The sequence below is a fragment of the Bos indicus genome, chromosome 15 (assembly GCF_029378745.1).
Source record: "Bos indicus isolate NIAB-ARS_2022 breed Sahiwal x Tharparkar chromosome 15, NIAB-ARS_B.indTharparkar_mat_pri_1.0, whole genome shotgun sequence".
In the NCBI taxonomy this organism is placed as follows: Eukaryota; Metazoa; Chordata; class Mammalia; order Artiodactyla; family Bovidae; genus Bos; species Bos indicus.
In genome coordinates, this window is record NC_091774.1 from 67,841,126 (window position 1) to 67,864,540 (window position 23,415).

The window sequence follows — 23,415 nt, forward strand, 5'->3', positions numbered from 1 at the left end:
CTGGTATATGGCACATGGTACATGCTTAACAGATGTTTAAGCATCTCTTGAAAACTTGAACATGAACATCCAATATTCTTAGCCAGCTAGTGCTAAAGAGTTTGCTTTGAGAGTAAAACAGTGAAAAATAGGAGTACTTGCCAGATGTTCATTATTATGTATGTCGCCTTACATCTGAGGAGAAAATGGATTGGTTATATAAAATATTAATTATTTATATATTTATTTAATGATTGAAATAATCTATATTCATTAAACAGTAATTGGCATATGTTCCCCTCAACTTTTGTGTTCTGCTTGATGAAATTAGAGGTATTTAACACACCGTCAGGTTTATTTTAAATGGCTCTGCACCAAATATAGTTGTAAACACACCTACATTCATGCAAACAACAGCATAAGAGCCTATTTCATAACTGCAGTTTTTGAGAAGCTGTTTTGTTGAAAATGGCTTACATTTAATCCAGCAGAAAAAGGAATCCCTCCAAACTAGGATCTGTTCTATCCCCAGAGTTACTATATTTGCCAAGTGTCCAGTAAAGTTGATAGGACAAAACTGCCGATTTGTTTAAAAGTTTTGTTATTTATATCAAACTTCTAAGATTATTCTCATACTTGAAATAGATACAGAACCCTAGAATCTTGAATTTGAAAGGATCTTCCAAATCAACACAGCCTAACTTCTATATTTAATAGATGAAGAAATTGAAGTCCTAGGAATGGAAATGATTCTCAAATGGTGAGAACTTGCATTTTAAAAATTCCAGCCCACTGCTCTTTTCTCTATATCATTCAGCTTCTTACAAAGCACTTGCAAAACAACTTCATCACAATACTGACCAAAATACTGTCTATTTTACCGACACTGACAAACTGACCCTATGATTGATAAGGAAATGAAAGTGACCCAAATATCCAAAACTGTCTTGAAAAAGAACAAAGAGGGCTTACACTTCTCAATCTCAAAACTTACTGCAAAGCTAAATAACTAAGACAGCATGGTACTGGCATAACGATGGGTTCAGGTATCAGTGGAATAGAGTCAAGGATCTGGAAATTTACTCTTACATTTATGGTCAATTAATTTTCAGGAGTGCAAGCACAATTCAATGGGGAAATAATAGTCTTCCTAACAATTTGTGCTAAGACAACTGTATAACCAAAGGATCTGGATTCCTACCTCACACCATATATAAAAATTAACTAAAAATGGATAATAGGTCTAAATATAAGACTAAATCTATGAAACTCTTAGAAGAAAACATAGGTATAAATCTTTGTGACCTTGGGTTAAGCAATGGGTTTTCAAATGACACCAAATTCACAGCAAAAAAAGAAAAGATAAATAAAGCAGACATTATTAAAATAAAAGCATTATGTTTCAAAGCTCAACATCAGAAAAGCAGAAAATACAATCCTCAGAGTGGGAGGAAATACTTGCAAATTGTATATCTGGTATGGGACTTGTATTCAGAGTATATAAAGTATCTTACATCTCAGCCATTAAAAAACAAATAACCTAATTAAAAATGAGCAAAGAGTTCAAATATACATTTCTCCAAAGAATATTTACTACTAAAAAGCACATGCAAAGATTCTCAACATCTTTAATCATTAGAGAAATACAAATCAAAATCATATATCCCAGAAATTCCACTTACTGATAAGCACTCAGTTCAGTTCTGTTTAGTTGCTCATTCATGTCCCATGCTTTGCAACCCTATGGACTGCAGCATGCCAGGCTTCCCTGTTCATCACCAACTCCTGGAGCTTACTCAAACTCATGTCCATCAAGTCGGTGATGCCATCCAACCATCTCATCCTCTGTCATCTCCTCCTGCCTTCAACCTTTCTCAGCATCAGGGTCTTTTCAAATGAGTCAGTTCTTCACATCAGGTGGCCAAAGTATTGGAGTACTCAAGAGAAATAATGTTATGTCTACACAAACACTTGTACCAAAATGTTCATCATAGCATTATTCACAATATCTAAGATGTAGAAACAACCTAAATGTCCACCAACTAATGAATGGATGAATAAAATATAACATGGGGTTGGCCAAAAAGTTCATTCAGGTTCTCCTGCGTGATGTTATGGAAAAATCCAAATGAACTTTTTGGCCAACCAATATATCCATACAATGGAGTATTGTTTGGTAATAAAAAGGAATGAAGTATTGCTCTGTGCTGCAACGTAGATAGACCTTGAGAACATTATGCTAAGTGAAGGGAATCATTCAAAAAGAACTATTGTATGACTCTACTTATATGAAATATCCAGAATAGACAAATCCATACAGACAAAAATTATATGATTAGTTACCAGGGACAGGGTGAGGGGAGTAAGCAAAGTGATTGTGAGTAGATATGAGATTTGCTTGTGGTGTGATAAAGTGGGCTAAAATTAGATAGTGGTGATAATTGCACAATCTGTGAATATGCTAGAAACCACTGAATTTTACACTTTAACACAGTGAGTTTTATAGTATGTGACTTACCACTCAATAAACATGTTATAAAAGAAACTTCTATTAGGCAAGGGCAGGTGGCTCAGCAGTAAAGAATTTGCAGCCAGGCAGGAGACACCTGTTTGATCCCTGGGTTGGAAAGATCCCCTGGAGGAGGCAATGGAAGCAGTATTCCAGGATTCTTGCCTGGGAAACTCCGTGGGCAGACGAGCCTGGTGATCAACAGTCCTCTAGGATCCCAAAAAGTTGGACATGACTGAACACACATGCACATTAGTAACTCCATTTTTTATATTAGACAATATAAGCATTTTCCTGATTTTTGCACTTGCCTAAAAGTCAGATTGATAATGAGTGGTGAGACCAAGATTTGAGGTAATCTTTCTGCAGGTCCTTCATCTTGAAACTGGCTTTATTCCTATTTTACCGGCAAATAAGGGATATATTGATAGTCACTCAGTTGTGTTTTACTCTTTGCAACTCCATGGACTGTAGTTCACCAGGCTACTCTGTCCATGGGATTTCCCAAGCAAGAATATTGGACTGGGTTGCCTTGAACTCCTCCAGGGGATCTTCCCAACCCAGGGATCAAACTAGGGCCTCCTGCATCGGCATGCAGGTTCTTTACCATTTGAGCCACTTGAGAAACCCCAGTGTGGCTTCCCAAGATGCAGCAGTGGCCACAGGACTGGAAAAGGTCAATCCTCATCCCAGTTCTCAAGAAAGGTAGTACCAAAGAATGTGCTAACCTTCGGACAATTGCCTTCATCTCCCATGCTAGTAAGCTCATGCTTAAAATCTTGCATGCTAGACTTCAGGATTATGCAAACTAAGAAACCCCAGATGTCCAAGCTGGGTTTAGAAAAGGAAGAGTAACTAAACATCAAATTGCCAACTTTCGCTGGATTATAGAGAAAACAAGGGAATTTCAGAAGAACATCCACTTCTATTTCATCAATTATGCTAAAGCCTTTGACTCTGTGGATCATGATAAACTGTAGAAAGCTCTTAGAGAGATGGGAATACCAGCCCATCTTACCTGTCTCCTGAGAAACTTGTATGCAGGTCAAGAAGCAACAGTTAGAACTCCATATGGAACAGCTGAGTGGTTCAAGATCGAGAAAGGGTACTACAGGGCTGTCTGCTGTCACCCTGTTTGTTTAACCTATATACTGAATACACCATGAGAGATGCCGGGCTGGATGAATTACAAGCCAGAATCAAGATAGGTGCGAGAAATATAAACAGCCTCAGATATGTGAATGATACCACTCTAATGGCAGAATGTGAAGAGGAACTAAAGAGCCTCTTGATGGGGGTTAAGGGGAAGAGTGAAAGAGCCCGCTTAAGACTAAATATTAAAAAAGCTAAGATCATGGCATTTGGCCCCATTACTGTGTGACAAATAGAAGGGGAAAAATGGAAGCAGTGACAGATTTCCTCTTCTTGGGCTCCAAAATCACTGCTGATGGTGACTGCAGCCATGTAATCTGAAGATGATTGCTTCTTGGCAGGAAAGCAATGACAAACCTAGACAGTGTGTTGAAAAGCAGAGACGTTACTCTGCCGACAAAGATTCACATAGCCTAGGCTATAGTCTTCCCAGTGGTCATGTACGGTTGTGAGAACTGGACCCTAAAGAAGACAGAGTGCCAAAGCACTGATGCTTTCCAACTGTGGTGCTGAAGAAGACTCCTGAAAGTCCCTTGGGCAGCAAGGAGATCAAACCAGTCAATCTTAAGGGAGATCAACCCTGAATATTCACTGGAATAACTGAGGCTGAAACTGAAGCTCCAGTATTCTGGTCATCTGATGCACACAAATGACTCATTGGAAAATTCCCTGATGCCGGGAAAGATTGAGGGCAGAAGGAGAAGAGGACGTCAGATGATGAGATGGCTGGACGGCATCACTGATGCAATGAACATGAACTGGGCAAACTCTGGGAGAAGGAGATGGACAGGGAGGCCTGGCATGCTGCAGTCATGAGGCTGCAAAAGTCAGATATGACTGGGCAACTGAACAGTAACAACAAGGGATGTATTATTGCTTTAATGGAGTCATGGTTCTTTGTACCACTATGATGCATGTGGTGAGTGATACTCAACCATGCAAAACAGACTGACTTATCTAACATGGCCTGAATTACTTGATTCCTCTTCACTCCTGTGGTTAAATCAGCTTAGGAAGAAGTGCATCAAGTTCACATGAGTCATAACTTTTTAGGTGATACCATTTCTTCTTCAGGCTGGCACATGTGTATAGACACAGCCTGAGAAGTGTTTTAACACATTAAAAACATCTATATGATAAAGTATACAGAACCAGATAGAGTGAATTTTTTGTGCTTTATAGTTGAAGAATGGATTTTACTGATCCTCAAATGATTTAATATCATTTGCTCATGACATAATAGAATTGGCCATTTGTCTAAATTTGCACTCCACACAGATTAGCTAGAGGGAGATATTTATTTGTACCACTTCTATTCTTTGGCATTGCCTTTCTTAGAGATTGGAATGAAAATTGACCTTTTCCAGTCCTGTGGCCACTGCTGAGTTTTCCAAATTTGTTGTCATATTGAGTGCAGCACTTTCACAGCATCATCTTCCAGGATTTGAAATAGCTCAACTGGAATTCCATCACCTCCACTATCTTTGTTCCTAGTGATGCTTCCTAAGGCCCACTTGACTTCACATTTCAGGATGTCTGGCTCTAGGTCAGTGATCACACCATCATGATTATCTGGGTCATGAAGATCTTTTTTGTATAATTCTTCTGTGTATTCTTGCCACCTCTTTTTAATATTTTCTGCTTCTGTTAGGTCCACACCATTTCTGTCCTTTATTGAGCCCATCTTTGCATGAAAATTTCCCTTGGTGTTGGTAGTTTTCTTGAAGAGATCTCGTCTTTCCCATTCTATTGTTTCCCTCTATTTCTTTCCACTGATCACTAAGGAAGGCTTTCTTATCTCTCCTTGCTATTCTTTGGAACTCTGTATTCAAATGGGTGTATCTTTCCTTTTCTCCTTTGCCTTTCGCTTCTCTTCTTTTCATAGCTGTTTGTAAGGCCTCCTCAGACAACCATATTCCCTTTTAGCATTTCTTTTTCTTGGGGGTGGTCTTGATCACTGCCTCCTGTACAATGTCACAAACCTTCATCGATAGTTCTTCAGGCACTCTGTCTATCAGATCTAATCCCTTGAATCTATTTGTCACTTTCACTGTACAGTTGTAAGTGTTTTGATTTAGGTCATACCTGAATGGTCTAGTGGTTTTCCCTACTTTCTTCAATTTAAGTCTGAATTTGGCAATAAGGAATTCATGATCTGAGCCAGAGTCAGCTCCTGGTCTCGTTTTTGCTGACTGTATAGAGCTTCTCCATCTTTGGCTGCAAAGAATATAATCAATCTCACATGCTAGCAAAGCAATGCTCAAAATTCTCCAAGCCAGGCTTCAACAGTATCTGAACCGAGAATGTCCAGATGTTCAAGCTGGATTTAGAAAAGGCAGAGGAATCAGAGATCAAATTGCTAACATCCATTGGATCATCGAAAAGGCAAGAGAGTTCCAGAAAAACATCTACTTCTGCTTTACTGACTATGCCAAAACCTTTGACTGTGGATCACAACAAACTGTGGAAAATTCTTCAAGAGATCAGGATACCAGGCCACCTGACCTGCCTCCATAGAAATCTATATGCAGGTCAAGAAGCAACAGTTAAAACTGGACATAGGACAACAGACTGGTTCCAAACAAGGAAAGGAGTACATCAGGGCTGTATATTGTCACCCTACTTATTTAACTTCTATGCAGAGTACATCATGAGAAACGCTGGGCTGGAAGAAACACAAGCTGGAATCAAGATTGCTGGGAGAAATATCAATAACCTCAGATACACAGATGACACCACCCTTATGGCAGAAAGCAAAGAAGAACTAAAGAGCCTCTTGATGAAAGTGAAAGAGAAGAATTAAAAATTTGGCTTAAGACTCAACATTTAGAAAACTAAATCATGGCATTGGGTCCCATTACTTCATGACAAGTAGATGGGGAAACAGTGGAAACAGTGACAGACTTTATTTTTTTGGGCTCCAAAATCACAGCAGTTGGTGACTGCAGCCATGAAATTAAAAGACGCTTACTCCTTGGAAGAAAAGTTATGGCCAACCTAGACAGCTTATTAAAAAGCAGAGACATTACTTTGCCAATAAAGATCTGTCTAGTCAAAGCTATGGTTTTTCCAGTAGTCATGTATGGATGTGAGAGTTGGACTGTAAAGATAGTTGAATGGCAAAGATTTGATGTTTTTGAACTGTGGTGTTGGAGAAAACTCTTGAGAGTCCCTTGGACTGCAAGGAGATCCAACCAGCCAATCCTAAAGGAAATCAGTCCTGAATATTCATTGGAAGGACTGATGCTGAAGCTGAAACTCCAATACTTTGACCACCTGATGCAAACAACTGACTCATTTGAAGAGACCCTGATGCTGGGAAAGATCAAAGGCAGGAGGAGAAGAGGATGACAGAGGATGAGATGGTTGGATGGCGTCACCGACTCAATGGACATGAGTTTGAGTAAGCTCTGGGAGTTGGTGGTGGACAGGGGGGCCTGGTGTGCTGCAGTCCATGGGGTCACAAAGAGTTAGATAGGACTGAGTGACTGAACTGAAGTGAACTGAGTCACTTCTATTAGTTTTCTATTTCTTACACTCTTTCTCAAAGAATCACTTCATAAATCCTTATTCTCTTTGATATTGCAAAGGAAATCTTTTTTATAAGCTGGGAATGTGGCACTCTAAGCTGTCCAGAGTACAGATGGGACCAGAAACGAAGTAAAATGATGTCTCAAGTGTTAGTGAACTGATATTCTTGAAAAGGACTAAAAGCCCATTCTAGAGCCTTACTCTTATATATTGATAGAAACTTTTTTATCTGGTATTCTGTTCACATAAAATCAGAATCAGCAAGTTAGAAGTTGTAGGAAACTGGAAGGGGGACCATTGTTGATCAGCAGAAAGGTACAAGCTAATGGAGTAGAAATTCTGGTAGAGGCTGCATGCTGCTGCTGCTAAGTCGCTTCAGTCATGGCCGACTCTGTGCGACCCCATAGGTGGCAGCCCACCAGGCTCCACCATCCCTGGGATTCTCCAGGCAAGAACGCTGGAGTGGGTTGCCATTTCCTTCTCCAGTGCATGAAAGTGAAAAGTGAAAGTGAAGTCGCTCAATCGTCATCCCATGGACTGCAGCCCACCAGGCTCCTCCGTCCATGGGATTTTCCTGGAGTGGGGTGCCATTGCCTTCTCTGAGAGGCTGCATAACCTGCCAATAATGTCATAGCTGATAAGTGCCTGCATATACTAAGGCAAGTGGAAGACCCCCTAGCAGGCCTTGCTAGTCATTGTGAAACAAGTTCACTTGGCAGCAGTCCAGTATCCTTATGGAGAGCATCTGAGATTTGAATAAGGTCAGACTTCGAGAGAGAAGGTTACTTGGGAGAGGAATATCACTGCCTTACGCTTTTCCCTGCCCAGTGGAGGAAGAAAGGGAGAGACTTTTCTTTCACCTTCAGCCAAATAAGAAAAGCTCCAGAGCTTGCTATTTGTCTCTTAAAGTAGAGACTTAAACATCTATTATGATGGAAATATTCCTCTGTCATTACGGTGACCACTAGGCACATGTGCCCGCTGAACACTTGAAATATGGCTAGGATAAGTGAAGGACAGAATTTTAAATTCTATTCAGGTTTTTTAAAATCTGTATACTAAATTCAAGTAGGCACATATGGCTATGACATACTTGATTGCACTGTACAGTATTATTGTACAATAATACTGGAAAAACTGTATTACTACTGTAATAACAATAGCAACTAATGCTTATTGATAATCTTCTAGGTACTAAATACTGCACTAAGCACTTTCCTCCTAGAATCTTTAAGATCCTCCCAATAGCCACTTGATGTTTTCAATTATTTATTTCTTTGGGTGTGTCAGGTCTTAGCTTGTCCCTAGTTGTGGTGTGGGCTTATTTGTCTCGTGGTAGATGGGATTTTATTTCCCCAGCAGGATTGAACCTGTGCTCCCAGGATTGGAAGGTGGATTCTTAATCACAGGACCACCAGGGAAGCCTCAATAACCGCTTGATCTTATCCATCTTGATTTTATTCATGAGAAAAGCCAAAGAGAGGTAACATAAAGGATAGATTTAGTATAGAACATAGAGGATTTGTTTCTAGAACCTTTGCTTTTAATCAATGCGCTCTTTGTTTGTAGCCGTGCCTCTAATTTTACCCCCATCTTATTCAAACTTTTATTCATGAAAAACAGTAGCAAAAATAATCTCTGGAGACTTCATTTATACCTCTGTACCATATCTTCTTTCAGTTATACAAGCTTTTAATCTTTCTTAACTACTTTTGTGTATATACATGTATACTTTTTATAAGGCACCTCTGAGGCAGAATAATTCCATTTGTCTTATTTTGTAATCATCTTTGTTGAATAGTAAGTGGATTCTTTGAAGATGAAAAGATTTTTATCCTTGAAATATATGTTTGGGAGGTCCCTAAGTGCCCTCATATATTTGATATTCAGAAAACTGAGAACACATTATTACCTCTACCTTGGAGAAACCTCATTTGGTCCATAATGAGAGTGAAGCTTAGGGGCTTTTTGACATAGTTTCCTATGTAGGAGGTGTTTTCCTCTTTGATTCACGAGTGAGTTGTGGAGTTCCATTTGTATTTTTGTTTCCCAAGTGCGACAATTATATAAGAAAAAACATTTGTGCTTTCATATTTGTATTCTAGGTCCATTGGGAGCCTCTACTGATTCTGTATAAACAAGACTATCCAATGTCTGGAGAAAGAGAATTCATGGGCATTCTTGTTGAAATATCATATCATGGTAGCTATTCACCAGCAAAAATGAGTATGCACCCTACGCAGGCTCTGTATGCACATTATCTTTTTAATACTCTCTACTTAAATGTCATTAGCCCACTTACAGGTGAGAAAACTGAGGTGCAGAAAAGTGAAATCATTTATCCAGGGTCATCCTGGAAGCATGTAGAGTCATAGCTAAACCTGGGCTAATTTGATTCTAAAACTGGCTCCAGGAGAAGCAGTATGTTTAAGCAGTGGATTTCATCTTTGGCTGATTACTGGCACATCTGCAGGGAACTTTAAAAATCCCAATTCCAGACCATTTAAATTGGAATCTTCCGGGGGTAGGATCTAGGTAGGCATCATTATGTTGTAAAGTTCTTCATGTGACTCCAGTGTGCATCTGAGTAGGTGAGCCATGCTAAAAGCCAAGCAGCCAATTCCTAAATACTTCCTGTCAACCAGGGTTGCAGTGCCCTTTAGAAGTCAATGATGTTTGGATAGATAGACCTGCTTAATTTTCGTAAGGTGTTTGTGAATTATTTGGAAGAAGTAATTCAACTAATTGTTATAACTGAATCTAATTTCTGTTTCAATCCCCAGCCCCATTCACCTTGGCATCAGGAAGTAATTGAATCACTTCTAGGTACTCTAGTCATATCAGTCAAACCAGATTTAAATTTGGTCAATTTAAGACTTGAAGCCAGTCGTTCAAGTGTTTTTGCTCACCCCTTTTTTCTCTCCCAGATTCTGGCAGGCAGGCCCAGCCTCTGGGCATGAGAGAAGTAGGAAGTATCTGGCCTGTAGTCATCCTCTGCCCTCCATCAGTGCCAGCTTGGGTTTAGCAACCTGCTCTCTAGCGTTGACCTCTGATCCTGTGCCTGGCCCCCATCTTTGGGGCTCCATACTGTACTTGCTCATGTTCTGGTTTATCATGACTGTAGGATTCCATCAGTCTGCCAGTCCATCGCATCCCCTTCTGAGTTCTCTGAGACATGGGAAATTCCAAATGTTCTCTCACGCAGGTGGTGTGCTGGAGTCTACCTGTATCCAGCTCACAAGTGCTGGTTGTATGAATCTTTTCCCATCTGGCGTTCAGTGACTTCACCTGGGTAGCTTGAAATTAGCCCTGGGAAGTCTTTACACCTTTTGAAAACTCTATGTATTAGTTGCCTATTGATTCTGTAACAAAATACCCCCAATGCAGTGGTATACTTGGCTGCTCAGTCCAACTTGTTGTGTCCAACTTTTTGCAACGCCAAGGACTGTAGCCCACCAGGCTCCTCTGTCCATGGAATTTTCCAGGCAAGAATACTGGAGTGGATTGCCATTTCCAACTCCAGGGGATCTTCCTGACCCAGAAAGTGAACCCATACTCTTCTGTATTGGAAGAGTGGATTCTTTCCCACTGTGCCACCTCTGAAGCCCTATGCCATGACATCAGATCAGATCAGATCAGTGTCTCAGTTGTGTCCGACTCTTTGCGACCCCATGAATCACAGCACGCCAGGCCTCCCTGTCCATCACCAACTCCCGGAGTTCACTCAGACTCATGTCCATCGAGTCAGTGATGCCATCCAGCCATCTCATCCTCTGTCGTCCCCTTCTCCTCTTGCCCCCAATCCTTCCCAGCATCAGAGTCTTTTCCACTGAGTCAACTCTTCGCATGAGGTGGCCAAAGTACTGGAGTTTCAAGCTTCACCATCATTCCTTCCAATGAAATCCCAGGGCTCATCTCCTTCAGAATGGACTGGTTGGATCTCCTTGCAGTCCAAGGGACTCTCAAGAGTCTTCTCCAACACCACAGTTCAAAACCATCAATTCTTCGGCACTCAGCCTTCTTCACAGTCCAACTCTCACATCCATACATGACCACAGGAAAAACCATAGCCTTGACTAGACGAACCTTTGTTGGCAAAGTAATGTCTCTGCTTTTGAACATGCTATCTAGGTTGGTCATGACTTTCCTTCCAAGGAGTAAGTGTCTTTTAATTTCATGGCTGCAGTCACCATCTGCAGTGATTTTGGAGCCCAGAAAAATAAAGTCTGACACTGTTTCCACTGTTTCCCCATCTATTTCCCATGAAGTGATGGGACCGGATGCCACAAAACAACACAAATTTATTATTTTCTTGGACATTCTCTCTCTCTCCTGGATAATCCAGGATCCTTATCTCCAGGTCTTTGAATTAATCCTATCTGTGAAGGTCCTTTTATCATGTAAGGTAACACCTTCACAGGAGATCAGGACTTCATTTTTGGAGGGCTGTCATTCTGTCTACCACTTAGCAAAATCAGAGACCTAGTTGTTAACTGTTTACCAGCACACCCACTCCCTCTGGGAGGCTTATGGGAAGACCCTAATCCTTCTCATGGTAGACATGCTGCACTACCTTGTTGATGTTAATGCTTCTATATCTTCTGCTGTTTACGGACATTTGTAAGGTTTCTGCCTCGGGAAAGTGGGTCTTAACTGTGATATCATCCCCAAGCTTCTCTGGGTATTCTATCAAGACCCAGCCTGGAGGCTGCTGGACATGATAATGCCACCCTCTAGTTTAAGCTGTCACTTCTCTTTAGTTTTTCCTCCTTCTTCAGCCATCGCAATTTACTTTGTTTTGGAAGGGAAAATCTGCTTTTATGTCATTATACATTCATCTTAAAGCCATACTTATCAAATAAACTTTTTATATTTCTTAGGTCTTAGTTCTTAATAGCTGAAGGCAAGCTTTTATAATTTAACAAACCTTTTCTCTCTCAAAAGACCAGTTTCTCCCAAATCAAAAACACCTTTCTTTTAAGATTCCATTTCTTTCTAAGTGTCAAAGCACTATTTTAAACCTCAAAGCCAATAAAATCTGTTTTGCCATCCCTTTAAAGCAATGACAGCTACTGAATAATGAATGGGTGGAGGGTCTCTGGGCAACTAGAATATAATACAGCTTTTTTTTTTTTTTCCTTTTGACATAGCTAAAAGCGTGGTAGGACATGTATCAAAATGCCGAGCAGGTGGTACAGATAATACATGCTGTTGAAGTTTAGAGGATGGCAAGGGATGCAGGGTCAGAGGCAACTTCATGGTTCTGGAAGGACTGAGCTGACCAGGGTGGATGGTTTGGGTTCAAGCAGGAACAAATTGGAAGGTCAGGAAGGGGCAGGAATGCACACGGGATCAAGAGTCCTTCAGGGGAGGACTAAAGGAGGACTGCCTGCTGGGGTACTTTATGTGGGAAAGCCCCAGGGAAATGGAATAGCTGAGGATTTGTGTGGCAGGCTGAAGAATTAGGACCACATTTCTAGTCCCGGGGAAGTGGCTCTATGGACACGCTGTGAGCTGTTGTTACCTGAGTGGAGGGGTGTGGCTGTAATGTAGCCTTCTGAACACAAAGCTTATTTGAGCTCTACATCAGCACGTACCCTCTTGGTAGAGCACCCTTGACATGTCACCAAGCCTTTGGCCAGACATCCCAGACACTTCCCAAAGCAACCTTATGAAGCATCTATGTTACTTTCTCCACCACATAGGGGAAGAAATAGACCTCAGAGTCTCTTGAAATTCTCTTACAAGCAGTAAGAGAATTACAAACACTTCTGGTGTTTGCTATGCAGTCATGGGCTCAGTTTGGGGAAAGACAGAGAATGTATACGAGTGTGTGGTAGGTGCATGTGTGAGATGTTGTGAGATGTATGTGTGTGTGGTATGCATGTATACATAAGGCGGGGCATGTGCATGGTGTGTGTGTATATGTGATATGTGGTATGCTTGTGTGATACATATATATGTGGGGGGGTGTATGTGTGTGTCGTATAGTGTGTTCATACTGTAGTTGCACATGATGCATGGAGTGTGTGGAGTATGTGCATGTGTATTCGGAGTGTGTGTATTGTGACATGTGGTTAAGTGTGTGGTGTGTGAGATTTGCGGGGTATGTGTGCATGGTGAGTGGGATGGATGTAGTGTGGTATGTGAATGCGGGGTGAGGTATATATGTGTTGGGTGTGGTCTGTGCCCAGTACAAACATGGATGACACGTGGCATGTATGTGTGGTGGGTGTGTGTCTGTGTGTGCATGTGCACATGGGAACCTGTGCTGTGGTATTAAGGAGCCCAGCTCCTGAATAGCCAGATTGCCTGGACTGATGGCTGGCTCTGCTAAATGAGTAAACTGCTTAACTTTTTTGTGCTTTCCCTTCCTTATCTCTAAAAAGAGGGTAATAAGAAGGCCTGTCTCCAAGTGATACTGTGAGTTACTGCACAGTGCCAAGCACAGAGATGAACCTCAATAAATATTAGCTGTTGTTTGGTCCTATTGCAGCTCCTGAGGTTTTCAGGTGCTGTTTAGAGGTCTCTCTGCCTTTTCTGCTGGTTGATGGCCCCTGGGAAGCAACAAGCAGTTTGTTACAAAACCGTTCGATCCAAGCTAACAGAGAAGATTTTTCTTCTTCACGTCCTCGCTGATCTTCAGCATCACTACTCATCTTTGAATTCACTGTAGATTCTGACAACACACAAAATCCTGAGCTGCTTGGTTTTTCTGAAACCTGTCTGGGCTGATGAAAAATAGAGGCAGCAAATGCATCAAATTTGCATTACTAGACAAATGTACAAAGAAGTATATATAAAATATGTGCATATAATACCATAAAGCAATTATCCTTCAATTAAAAATAAGTCAATTTAATTGTAAAAATATGTGTATATCTCCTAATTATCATAGTCATCTCCTATCCTTCTCTATCCCCTAACCCCACATTTCTTAATTTTCTCCCCCCCCCCCACCCCAGACTATAAGGTTGACAGGGACAGAAATTTCATTTCTCTTGCTCATGACTGTAGCTCTTGTTTCTGAAACTATCCAGGCTCATTGCAGGTGTTCTATATATATATATAGGTGTTGAGCAAATAAATGAATAAATGAAAAATAAAGAAAGAAAACCACTTAACTGTCCAGTGAGAGGGTTTGGTAAATTTAATAAAACACCTCTATAAAGCAGAAAACAATGTAACCATTGAAAGTGATTAGGCAAATTTAAATCCTTATTTATTAACTGGGAAAGCCATATATTTTCTATTTAGTGAAAATAATCAGGTTGCAGGGCAGGTTATGTTTGTGTCTTTTCTGTGTGTTTATAGTTCTGTGTATATATGTATTGTTATATGGATATATTTACTTAGAAAAATATATAGAACATGTATCAGTGATAATCTCTAGGTGGGATGTTGAGAAATTTTTATTTCTTTTGCCTTTTGTATTGTCTGAAAGACATAGAAGCACAAATAACTTTAAAATCAGAAAAGTAAAGATAATTTTCTTTAAAAAAGCTTTTTTTTTTCCTTTGAACTTTCAAAACCTTCAAAGCCTGTGTTCCAGCTCTAATTTGTTCCAGCTGCTGAGGACAGCAGAAACTTGGCACTAGAGATTTTGAGAAAAATCCAGATAATTTCTTCTGCTTGATTAGTATAGGGTTGAGCTTTTTTTAGACTTCCCTGGTGGCTCAGACGGTAAAGCGTCTGTCTACAATGCGGGAGGCCTGGGTTCGATCCCTGGGTCGGGAAGAGTCCCTGGAGAAGGAAACGGCAACTCACTCCAGTACTCTTGCCTAGAAAATCCCATGGACAGAGGAGCTTGGTGCAGGCTGCTGTCCATCAGGTCACAAAGAGTCGGGCATGACTGAGCTTTTTGTAGCTTCAGAAGGAAAAGAAGAAAAATTCCAGGTTCTGATGAAAAGTGGACCCTCAACACATACTTGTTGTGTGGAATGACTAAATTTGGAAACTTATATGTGGCTTGTTCTCTGCTGAAGTAGTACTTGTCTCCAGGTCAAGAAATTTGATCTTTGGTTGTTTGGAGAATCATGAAAATTCCCCCAAGTCCAAGGTCATATATATCTCATGAAATGTGTGCTCAAAGTCCCATGCTTCTAGGCTGGGTACAAATTAATGAGAATGACCTGGTCAGCGAAGTTGATTATAGGGGACCGTATGTGATATCCTTCAAGGTGAGTTGGTTTGGGATCACTTCAGAAAGGTTTAGGGAAATTTTGGAGGTTTTCGTTAACAGCAGGGGTTATCTAACAATAAGATTACATCAGGCCTGTTGTGTTGTGTTACCAATGTTGTCGTGCATCTAAATTTAGCTTGCCCAAGTTTAAACCTGTACCTCTTTTTAGGCAGGACTGTGAAATACAGAACCTCATCTGAGGGTTGTGGGGAATGCTGGTTTTAATTAGCCAACAAATGAGAAAATATTAGCTTCAGTTGGAAGAATGTCATCTTTGTTGAACTGATATAACTGTGAACAGGTTCATTTGATTTCACTTAATTGACTTTATATTTAAGAGAAAAATGGGTTTATAGTTATGAACATATCTCATTACCTAGAATCTTATACAGCTTCATAAAGTCATTATTATTTAGGACAGCACGAGGTAAGTTGTTTGCATTAGCCTGTGCATATAATGATGCTGAAATAGAACAATTAATTTTCCAACATAAAATATCAGGGAGTGAACACAGGCACCCAAATATAAGGGATTAATCATTTAAGTATTGAAAAAGGGACACAGAGAGCAGTTAATTGCAAGGATCTGAAAGTCAGCAGTCTAATCCGATTAAATATGTAAATGGAGCAATGGTGTTCATTTTCAGTGTCCTTTTGGGCTAATAATTAAATGACGGATTTAGAAATTAATTGCCGGGTAGTGAACTGCTTGTCCAGAAAACACAGCCTGCCTTCACCAGCTGTGCCCAGCATTTGGAAATTCCATGATCTTACTCATTTTTGACTTGGCCATGGAGGAAGTGAGAAGAAATTTATACCATTAACAACAAATAGCTTTATTTCTCTGCCTTCTTTCTGGCATGGACAGTCAAATTGAGAGAATATTTTTCCTTGAGGACACTTGACTTGTACTAAGCATTAGAAAGACTAGCATCGAGGAAAATGAAAACTAAACCTTAGCAGTCCTGCTCCTGTTATGGAGGATCTGATTCATTGTGGAAAACTTCTCTGCTGCGTCAGCCTGCAACAGCTTCCACCTCCTGCAGCTCGCAGAAGGAACATTGTCGTCACGGTCCACCTAAGACCCCTCTTCCTTTGTCATCTGACTTACCACATTTCTAAGTGGATTTTCCCCTTAGATGATGGTATGAGAGCTAGAGTGCTGTGCTTTGTGTGTTCTGCTAATATTCTGGCTGTGTCTCTCTGTAGTTGTATGTTGATATGTGTGTGTGTGTCGGGGTGGGGCAGGGGTCACGGAGATTCCTGCAGGATCCAGGGTCCATCACAGGTAGGCAGGGAAAATGGCCTGATCTCATTCTAACTAGGTCGGCTTCCTACCTTCTATTGACCTGTACCTTCCTAGCACCTGTTTGTAAATCTGTTATTTATTTAACCTTGAATATTACTACCTGCCTAATATAGGGGTCCTGACACTTACAAGCTGCCCAGAAAGGTCTTCAGAATACAGAATTAAGTGAATAAATGTACAAGGGGAAATACGAAGTTCTGTCTTCTTCGCAAGTACCAGACAAGGTAAATCAGAAAGATTTTGTGTTGAAATCGGTAATATCAATTTAGAGACATTCAGATTAAATTCATATTCAGATTCAGTTAACTAGTTTCTTTAACTAGTTTTTCACTCTTAATTTTTTTCAAAAGTAGATCTTGCATGTAACAATCATTCAAATAATGAGAGTAAACATGTTTCATGCTCACATGTGTTTGGGGTCCTAATTCATGGGGGTATTCTCATAACCACTTGTCAGTACAGCTTTTTTAAGTGTAATTTACTTAAACATGGTTTGTATATAGGTTTAAACATTATAAATACTGCTTCCTTCCACTCACTGGCTGACAGCTCGACATTGGGGGGTATTGTAGAAGAAACTCTCATGTATTTTTCAGTTTTGGCAAGTTGAGCACAGTCACTTGTATATAATAGGTGTTTAATATTTGTTAGTTGAACAGAACAGATAAACACAGGGGACCCAAAGTGTTTGGAGCTTCATCTATTATTTCAAGGTGAGGTTTTGCAAGTTAAAAGAGACGTTAAGAACTGACATATTCCGTGTATCAAGTGAATTAATGATAGTGGAATTTCAGGCATGAGAAATGGAGAGGTTTCAGGCTGAGTGGAATCCTTTGTCATGCTAGTGAAGCAAGATTTTCTTGTGCTTACAGTAAAGGCTGCCTCTGATTTCTGTTAAAGCCTACTGTGTGTGTTTGTTCTTGTATAGAAAGGCACACTTGGTGTAGGAGTAGGGAGTGTGAGTTTCTGGGTTTAATCTCCACTCCCAGTGGCTTGTTTCTCACTGCTGGGCAGCCTTTTTCAGCATCTAGAGTTACTACATTACAAGAGTGAAGCATATGGTTCTAGTGCAGATTAGAGATAATGTGACTTACATGGGATAGTGGAGTCACTCCATGGCTATTGCCATTTCAATAATTGTTTTCATTTTAGAGAGCCATGTGTCCCTGCAATACTTCTTAATGTTTGTGGGTATCTATGGACGGAGGAGCCTGGTAGGCTACAGTCCATAGGGTCGCAAACAGTTGGACATGACTGAGCGACTTCACTTTCTTTCACTTTAAGAGGTTCTAATGAGACCAACTTTTTTACATGTTTTGACATGCCAAACATCTAGCCTCCTTGGGCTGCCATAACAAAATACCACAGAGTAGGTGGCTTAAACAATAGAAGTTAATTTTTTCACTGTTGTGAAGGCTGGAAGCCTGAGATTAGGGTGACAGCATGGTCAGGTCCTGGTGAGAGCTCTCTTCCTGGCTCGGAGATGGGCACTTTCTCATGTATTCTTACATGGTAGATAGACAGAGAGAGAGAAAGAGAGAGAGAGAGGTAGTGAGCGCTTTGTTGTCTTACAAGGACACTAATATCATCATAAGGGCCCCACCCTCATGACTCCTCTAAATTTATCTCTCGAAGGCCCAAATTTCCAAATGCCATTACATTTGAATATTTAAGGCTTTAACATGTGAGTTTTTGGGGATACCATTAACTCTTTGCTGCTGCTGCTGCTGCTAAGTCACTTCAGTCGTGTCCGACTCTGTGCAACCCCATAGACAACAGCCCACCAGGCTCCCCCATCCCTGGGATTCTCCAGGCAAGAACACTGGAGTGGCTTGCCATTTCCTTCTCCAATGTGTGAAAGTGAAAAGTGAAAGTGAGTTCGCTCAGTCCTGTCCGACCCTTAGCGACCCCATGGACTGCAGCCCACCAGGCTCCTCTGTCCATGGGATTTTCCAGGCAAGAGTGCTGGAGTGGGGTGCCATTGCCTTCTCCGAGTTAACTCCTTAGTACCCCCCAAAAGATCCTATCACAAAATTAGTTGACATGGAAGTTTTTCGTTTTAGCAATGGGTTAATTTGAATTGGGAGCAGTGGGTTTGAGGAAAGGGTTTTGAGGCTCAAGAGGCTATGATCTGGTTTGATTGCCACCTCCAAGTCATATGTAGGTTTATCTGAATTTTGTTTTTTTTTTTAAATTTATTTAATTGTTGAAGGATAATTGCTTTACAGAATTTTGTTGTTTTCTGTCGAACCTCAACATGAGTGTATACATATAGCCTCTCCCTTTTGAACCTCCCTCTCATCTCCCAGCCCATCCCACCCCTCTAGATTGATACAGAGCCCTGGCTTGAGTTTCCTGAGCCATACAGCAACCTGTTGGCTATCTATTTTACATATGGTAATGTAAGTTTCCATGTTACTCTCTCCATATATCTCACCCTCTCCTCCCCTCTCCCCATGTCCATAAGTCTATTCTCTATGTCTGTTTCTCCATTGCTGCCCTGTAAGTAAATTCTTAGATTCTGTATATGTGCATTAGAATATGATATTTATCTTTCTCTTTCTGACTCACTTCACTCTGTATAATAGGTTTTAGGTTCATCCACCTCATCAGAACTGACTCAAATGCATTCCTTTTAATGGCTGAGTAATATTCCATTGTGTATATGTACCACAACTTCTTTATCCATTCATCTGTCGATGGACATCTAGGTTACTTCCATGTTCTAGCTATGTTACTTGAGTTTTAAATCTCCTTCTATTAAAATGAGAAGGCAAGAGTGGCTGATGGCAAGGTGCACAAGCTCAGTGAAGTTCTTTGGCTTTCATCAAGTTCATTGTATTATTATTCTCTTGCACAATATTTGACCAGGACTATGGAGATAAGAAGGTTGGAAATTAAATGATAATATTTAGATGGAAGATGACTACATAGAATATGTTAAGATATAGTTACATGACTAGATAGAAAATGGACGCAGAACATGGAAATCCACACTCCCCTATGTCTAGCATTTCTGGGTACTGTGAAGATTATCCAGTTATGAGCCCCTGCCTTGATAATCTCAAAAATTACCATTAAGTGACCTAGCTTTGAGATCTAGCCTCTATCCCTTATCAGATGCATGACCTTGAGCAAGTCACAAACCTCACCAAGACTCAGTTTTCTCATTTATAATAATGTAGTTTAAAGGTCAAAGTTCATTACACATGGCAGGAACTCAATTAAAGTTTATGACTTTGAAAATGAACTTGTTTACCTCTTCATCACCAAAGTGCAAGTGGCAGATATATTTCATGAATACATGAGCACAAATCGACATGCTGGACTTCAATTATGAAAAGGTAAGATTACTTTATAAAAGTAAGTAAGTTCAGTTCAGTTCAGTTCAGTCACTCAGTCGTATCCGACTCTTTGCGACCCCATGAATCGCAGCACGCCAGGCCTCCCTGTCCATCACCAACTCCCGGAGTTCACTCAGACTCACGTCCATCGAGTCAGTGATGCCATCCAGCCGTCTTATCCTCTGTCGTCCCCTTCTCCTCCTGCCTTGAATCCCTCCCAGCATCAGAGTCTTTTCCAATGAGTCAACTCTTCGCATGAGGTGGCCAAAGTACTGGAGTTTCAGCTTTAGCATCATTCCTTCCAGTGAAATCCCAGGGCTGATCTCCTTCAGAATGGACTGGTTGGATCTCCTTGCAGTCCAAGGGACTCTCAAGAGTCTTCTCCAACACCACAGTTCAAAAGCGGCAATTCTTTGGCACTTAGCCTTCTTCACAGTCCAACTCTCACATCCATACTTGACCACAGGAAAAACCATAGCCTTGACTAGATGGCCGATAAAGTAAGTAAAAGTTATTTTAATAACCCAGGTTCTCAATCTTATCTGAAACCTTTGGAGAAAGATGCATTTAGGGACTTGGAAATTTTCCATTGTTACAAAGATAATACAGAACAGATACTGCCTGTGCCACCCTCCAGTGGGATTTGGAGAAACACCTTAGAATCAAACACATTAATAATTATATAGTGAAGTATGTGAATATTTATATTAAGCAGGATGTACACAGACTGTAAATAGTTCAGGTCAGGTTTTGCCACAAAAAGAAGTTCGGTAGGTTAGGTTTTGCTACCAAATGAGTTATGAAAAATAAAGTTTGATTTTTTGAAACTTTTCTGCAAAAGTTTTAGAATTGCAGATAAGGGACTGAGGATCTGTGTTATTAAAATAACGTTTGATATTACTTTTATGAAGTAATATTGACTTTTCAGAATTGAAGGTGAAGGTGAAGTCGCTCAGTCGTGTCCGACTCTTTGCGACCCCGTGGACTGTAGCCTACCAGGCTTCTCCGTCCATGGGATTCTCCAGGCAAGAATACTGGAGTGGGTTACCATTTCCTTCTCCAGGGGTTCTTCCCGACCCAGGGATCGAACCTGGGTTTCCCACATTGGAGGCAGACGCTTTAACCTCTGAGCCACCAGGGAAGCCCATTTTCAGAGTTGAAGTCTTTGCTATATAACTTGGTCATAGGCACTAGATTATGAAAATAAAATTCGAATGCTGACTTCCCAGTAAGAAATGCAAATCTCAGGCCCTTCAAACACCCAGGCAGTCATGGTTTCATGGACTCGTTACTGTCAAATGATGAGTATCCAGGCAGAATGCTATAATGAATACACAGGGAGCATACATTGCCAGGCCTATGATCTTATCATGGGTAATTCACCACTCTTTGGGTGACAGAAGATCTCAGAACATACCTGCCTTTGGATAATGCACCTAGCAGAGAAAAACAGTTTGAAAATTAATTACTTGGCTTTCATTTACTCTTTAAGAAATCGCACCCAGGTTATCACAAAGGAGTACATTTGACCCAGAGTCCTGTGCAAATGAGAAAACATGCTGTTTGCCTACTCTTTTCAAGATAAAACATTTGATAAAGTGACCTCCACTGTAAAAGCAGACCAAGCAGTATGTATCTGTGATACTCGCAGAGAGCCTGAGACCCTTTGATTTTTCCTCTGAGCCCTTTCCTGCATCATAAATTTCCCTGGGTGACCTTCATCTGTAGTTTTTAAATTTACCTGCGCATCACAATCACCAGGAAAAATAAAAGGCAGATTTTCAGTGTATCATCCTAGGAGATTCAGCGGGGCTGGAATCCTGAAAATCCCTTTGTTTGTTTATTTTTTCTCACCTAGAGTTAAATTTTGTGACTAGAGTTTGACTTTCAGATTGTATTGACCTTTCAGGTCGTAGCATCAGAAATCGTGTTTTGGAGGAGAAAGCTTTCCAGGTGGCTCAGTGATAAAGAATCTGCCTGACAATGCAGGAGATGCAAGTTTGATCCCTGGGTTGGGAATGTTCCCTGGAGAAGGAAAAGCAACCCACTCCAGTATTCTTGCCTGGGAAATCCCATGGACAGAGAAAGCTGGAGGGCTACTTTCTGTGGGATTGCAAAGAGTCAGATACAACTTAGTGACTAAGCAACAACAACAACACACAGTAATTAACTGTGCATTACCTAGAAGCAATGATTAACATTTTTTTTATGTAATTTTGACAATTGGACACAGAAGGTTTATGGGATCCAAAGACCCTCTTTTATCCATGTTACAAAATATCCTCCCCATCCATTAAGTTAGGAGCCCGGTGGGAAGAAGACATCCATGGAGAATTAGCTGTTGAATTTCATTTCTGTCATTTGTTCTGGCCTCACAGAGCTAACTTCATTTAGGAGGTTCTTTAGGGAAACATGCAAGACAGCCACAGTGCATACACTTCCAGATTAGTAAACAGCAGGGACAAAAAACTTATAGGCTTACAGGTGCTAAGTAGCCAACTCAAATGTATGAATTGGTAAGTCAGATGGAGAATCTGCCAAATTCTTCCAAATTTGGGCAAAAAGCCACTTAACCTCTAGCCAATTATTGTTGGCTGGAACTAAGGACTCAGAATGCTGGATTTTTATTTTTTAACTTTAAAGAGACAGTCTGGACTGCTATGTGAAATCTTTCAATGGTTAAAATCAAAACAATTCAACAACTGTCTAAATTAGGTACTCTTATTATCTCCAGTTTTCAGGTATGGAAACATATTCAGGGAGTGCAATAATTTAAATTATGCAGCAAATATTTAGTCTCCACTTTCCAATTAGAGACAGCATACATTTCCCTGACCCATTGATGTTGGTCTTGGCCATTTGATTTGCTGTGGCCCAAGAATATTAGTGAAAGTGATTACATGCCTGTTGGAGCCAAGGCCAAAGGAATGCCTGGCGTATGTATATTTCTGCCATTACTATAAGAGCAGGCTCCTACTGGCTGCTGGTATACAGAACATGAGAGTCACACAGAGACAATGTGATTCCCACTTGCAGCTGATGCTGAGACTGGACCCACCAGGTCCAGATCACCTAGTACCTAAGTAACTGGTATAGACATGAGCAAGAATAAATGGCAGTTGTTTACACATTAGCATATTGACTACAGGTAACTGATATAGGGGGTTTATAACTTGCCTAAGCTTACAAAACAATCATTGATTTAGTGAGGATTTGAACCTGGGTCTTGCAAACCTAAAACACATAGTTACTGGTGTTCTTCATTTACTGATACCTTATCTTGCTGATGATATACTATTTAACAATGCTGGTTCAGGTTCATGGTCTTAAGATGATAAATTGCCTTGAAATGAAATTGTCCTTGGGAACATTTCACTGTTCTTCCCTTTTATTTCACTTTGGATTCTTT